At 34.5% G+C, this 5,300-nt stretch overlaps 1 long non-coding RNA gene across 1 annotated transcript; it reads right to left on the reverse strand.

Annotated features, from left to right (window-relative positions):
- Positions 1–1,651: 1,651 nt before the first annotated feature.
- LOC149572547 (uncharacterized) lies at positions 1,652–2,205 on the reverse strand. Its single transcript, XR_016359191.1, has 3 exons — positions 2,116–2,205; positions 1,936–2,013; positions 1,652–1,734 (listed from the first exon to the last, which is right to left on the reverse strand). It is a non-coding gene; the product is annotated as an uncharacterized LOC149572547 (long non-coding RNA).
- Between the last annotated feature and the right edge of the window lie 3,095 nt (positions 2,206–5,300).

Below are 5,300 nucleotides of genomic sequence, written 5' to 3' on the forward strand. Positions count from 1 at the left end.
TTCTTTGTCACGCCTTCCATCCAATATTTTCCACAATGTCTCTGTTATATTCTTTCCAATATGCATAGTATCAAACAAATGCACAATTTGTAAGTGCTTGTAGCAGGGCAACCTACTAAATTGTCTGGGATAGCTTTTTAGTCCCTTTGGAAGGTTCTCAGTATTGCCTTGACGACCTTCATGATCATCAATTACACAATTAGTCAACAAAAATCACAATAGAAATATATAAATTACAAACATAAACCATTAGGTGGAACGACATTACCTCGATGATTAATTCTATTATATTCCAACTTCCATAGGCGAGGTGTCATTCCAATATCTTTCATAATAGCAGTTAATTCTTTATATGAGTGAGGTAGAATATTTGATGATGGTAACAGAAACTCGCCTATCAATCGACAACAAAAAATATAAGTTGTTGATATAAACAATATTAGTGGTACATTATTCACCCTTTGTTAACTATAAAGACTTATATGACATACCTTAACATACATGACATTGTTATGTTGGATAAACCATTCATAACCTTCAAGTTCAACAACAACAATACAGAAGAGAGAAGAGTTGTTTGGGAGTCTTTGTATAGGGGCTCGTATGCCTTTTGAAGTAGAGGTACATCGAGGCTATCATCATCATCATGATCAGATACGCTTGGACTAGATGTGTCATGGATCAATGTATTTATACCATCCTCTTCAATTGTGTTTTCTGGCGCATGATCATCATCTTCCATGGGATCATTATCTTCACCTTGGATATTTGCACCTCCATGTTCCTCCACTTCGAAAACCATATTCTTCAGATTGTTGTGGTTCATATCATGTACTTCCCTGGGAAGATCAACCTATATAAAATTGATTAACATAAATAAACCATGATCATCAACTCATCATCAAGTGATTTCATATGTATATAAATTGTTAAAATGATATAATGAACGACTTACCAGTGGATGATAGTCATGCCCCTCTTCAATGTGACCATTCTCCCTACAATGTCTCTTAACTGTTTTGATTAGCAGTCTTCTATGGTTTAAGCCCTTACAAATATTGCAAGGACAATAACATTTTCCATCACCTTTTCTTTTCAAGTTAGACCACAATCTAGCGATTGTCTCCCTATTTTGTTCTTCACTTATATTATCTGACATGATCGTTCTTTGCAGGAAGCAAAAATTGGGCTATGAAAAATTCGGTCTACAACTTTCAAAAACTAAGCAAAACTGTCGAAAGTACACAAATCTTCTTAGACCTAGCTAAATACTTTAATATTTTAAAAATACTTTCTTTGACTTTATTCCTAAGATTATTTGTAAAACTTTGACCAACCGCCTGAAGGTCTTATTTCAAGAGACCTTACAACATTAAGCCACTAAAAGAAATTTCAAAACATATAAGCTAAAAGTCTAGTTAAAATATACATTAGAATAAAAAAAAAAAACAATTTTCATACTCGAGCGTGCGGCTATAACTCGTGCAATGGCCTTCTTGCTTAGTTGTAGAAGCTCTCCAGCAATCAAATTATACAAACTACAAGGCCTAACAAAAATTTCAAAACATATAAGCTACAAGTCTAGTTAAAATATACATTAGATTAGATTCAACAATAGCAAGCAATGTTATTCAGAATTAGATTCAACAAACCTTAGCAGTGTAAATAGCCATCTCCTCTAAACTGGACTCCAAACACGAGGGGGCATTCGCATACTCTTCCCCTAAAGGTATCCTGAAGAACAAAAACCACTATTCTTGAGTTTGTGAATTGCACCTCGAGATGAATGAAGCTTAAAAGGAATGAAAATTATTTTCATACATTTAAATCAGGATGCAATATTTATTCATAAGTATATACCTTGCAAGCACTTAAAATTGTTGTTATATGTGTTGCAGGAAAAAAAGAATTTTATACTTATGTGTATAGACACACTTCCTGTATGCGATCCAAAGCTCGAATGTTATCAAGTGTGTCCAATGATGGGGAGAGACCTCCGTGCAAGCAGAAGATCTGCAATGAAACAAAAGAAAAGAAAATTTTCTTATAGTAAGAACAAGTTTGTTGTGCTGCACAGGGTACCAACAAAATAGTGTATAATATCTTTTTCTTTACCTGACTTTCAATTCAGCATGAGAGCCTTTAATAGAAAAGTCAAGTTGATAACATATTTAACAAGAGCTGCAGGGCAGCATAGTTCCTGCGTAAGTCCAAGAAAATGTGTCAGGATTGACATAGATTTGCATAAGTCCAAGAAGATGTGTGAGCATTGACATAGATTTTGTGAACATTTTCTATGTAATGAATATTTTAATGCAAATGGAATGAACCTAGGGGTGGATTGGTAAACTAATTATTTGTATCAAATGGTGTAAAATTGAAACTAAAACCGTTTCAATTGGCCACGCCACTCATGGACTATTCCTCCATATGTTATAATACTTTCATCATATATCACAAATATGAAATAGAATATGTAGCACACTAAAATAAAGCATTAAAATATAGTGTCTAAATGTAATTAAATATATGGAACTGGTTATAAGAATCTATACAAATAAATCAGAATGGGTTGAAATCAGTGCCCAACTTAAGAAGATCAACACTAATAATATGTCAAATATTTATTGTTAATTTCTGCTCGTAGCTGTAGGGAAATTAGGTAAGTGAGCAACAAAAGAGCTAATAGTTTGTAAGAGTATACCATTTAAACTGTGTATGCTCATTTAAAAAGAGAGCCCATAATTTGGCATGAAATACTCAAGACAATATATTTGATATGCATCTTACTTCAGCATTTCATGTAAACATGCATATCAACTCCAAGTGTTAAATGTCAACTGTAAGTGCAACAATGCAAGTTTCCATCTGTGTAACTTGTTTTTCTACTATAGTCAATGCTGATACATCCTTCTTTAACATAAATAGATTCAAAAGGAAGCATTGTCAACTTAAGAAAAATAGTAAAAATATATAGATGGATAAATGATGCATTTGTTTGGTATATTGTTAACTAGTTGAGAAATAACAGAAGCTACGCTGATTGCTTGAAACTTTTTGTATGGCTTTTCCTGCCCCTGTGAAAAAGATGAAAAAATGCCATAGATAGTAATCAAAAGGAATTAAGCCTACTAACAACAGCATGATTTGCATTGACAGAAAAAACCACAAATGCATACATTTAAAGAATGACTTGAGTGATCTTTCAAACAATTTGAAAATGAGCTCTGAACAAATACTTTTAACCATATTTCCTTTTATTATGCTATGTCTCCCTACAAGAAAAATAAATAGATCTACAAGAAAAATATTACACATGCTCATCTGCATGCCAAACTAAACATGCAATTAAACAAGTGTTACACCATTTGTAGAAATGGGAAGCTCAGGAGCACCCTCTGCATGAATGATAGGCCCAACACTTTGGTACTTGCTCCCTCATGCCAAAACATGCTAGCAAGCACATCAACCTTCTGCTCTTTAACATCTAGATGATAGATCATAGAGTGAGATCTGAAACATTGTGATTCAAAAAACATATACAATCTCTTCTAGAAACAACATCAAGTAAAATAGTGGATAGCAGAAAAATTGTTATGTATAACAGAAAGTTGTTTTTAAATAAACTTAAGCAATTTTTAATTTACCAAAGTTTTTGCTAAGCCCACATTTGCCAATTGTGTAAGGAACTTCATATGATGCTGCGAGGAATGTGTTGATGAAGCCAAAAAATGTGATTTTTTGATTAATCACTAATTGCCAACGTTCATGATTATGTAATTCTGAAGGACATGTCTGAATTGTATCTACTCTGATTTACAATCAATTTTCATCCTATCACTGTGAAAAATGGTTGAGAAATGTCAGGATAGCAAAAAAGTGAAAGCCCGACTTGGAAGGGAGACATAGTGGTGCATGTGAGGTTGAGCCCAATAACGATGGAGTGAGAGGTTGTTCTTAAAATTGGTTGATACTCTACTAGTTTTGGAGGCCGGTAAGAGTATTTTTGGGAGATTTAATATGCAGAAGCTGATGTGTAATGAGGGGAGAAACCCGATAGAGGGAGCTCGAGAATGGAAGAATGGAGAGCGGGTATGAAACCCGATAGTGGTAATTAGATAGTAGAAGGTAGTAGAAAACTTCGATAGCAGAGTGGGAGATTGCGAGAGCCCGCAAGCAAGGAGGAACCGAGACTTAGACTGAGGTAAAGAAAAACAAAGGAATATGTGTGATGACAAATTTCCTTACTGGAATTTTGACATTTAAACTAGCATTTCCCATTTTCCCTCCAAAGGAAGAACAAAAAAAAGTAAAATGAACTTAAATTAGTCAATCTACAAGATCAAACTTGGGAAAGGAAAAAAAATTAAAAATTGCCATAAGGTGAATGTCTGTTTGTTTGTTTTGCACCTTGCCGATGCGGGTCTGTGCCTGGCCCTTTCAATGCGTTGAGTTTGCCTCACTCAATGCCCCTCTTTTCCTTTCTGCTGAAGTGATCTCCCGCCTTTCCTTTCCGGAAGAACCCTGTGATCTCTCGCGCAATTTCTTTCAAACGAGGGTTTTCGGTTTTTTTTGTCTTATATCCTGCGGCCGTCACAATTGTGATGCCTGACGTCACAATTGCGACGGTATCGAGCTAAAATTGAAAAAAAAAAGCCAAAAACACATTACCTTTTCCAACCGTCGCAAATTGACATTGCAAATTGACCTCTAATGTATTAGTGAGAAGTATTTATTTAATATGAAAATGGTAGAAGGTGGATCTGTTGTAGATCATTTAAATGAGTTTAATATTGTTACTAGTTAGTTATCTTCTATGGGTATTAATTTTTATGAAGAAATTAGGGCTCTCTTAATTTTGTGTTCTTTGCCTAAAAGCTAGAATGATAGTGAGTAATTCTATTTTTGGATCTAATACCCTTAAATATGATGATGTGATCGGTGTTATCTTGAGTGAGGAAACTTGTAGGAAAACCTCAGGTGGATCTACATTAGGAAGTGCTTTGAATGCACAAAGCGGAGGAAAAATAATTGAGAGAGGAAATAATTCTCGAAATTGTGGGAAATCAAGTGGAAAGTCAAAGGGAAAGAGGTCTCAATCCAGAGGACTGAGAGATTGCTAGTACCGTGGTAGAATAGGGCATAAGAAGAAAGAGTTCTAGACTCAAAAGAACAATAAAGGAGATAAACCAAAAGGGAACAAAGAGGCAAATGTGGTAAGTAACAAATCAGAAGAGGATTATTTGCTCCTGTCTTTAGAAAGTATTGATGATTCATGAGTTTTAGATTCTGGTGCTTCA

This window comes from Cupressus sempervirens, chromosome 2 (assembly GCF_028749045.1).
Source record: "Cupressus sempervirens isolate cs-2001-9-10 chromosome 2, ASM2874904v1, whole genome shotgun sequence".
NCBI classification, from domain to species: Eukaryota; Viridiplantae; Streptophyta; class Pinopsida; order Cupressales; family Cupressaceae; genus Cupressus; species Cupressus sempervirens.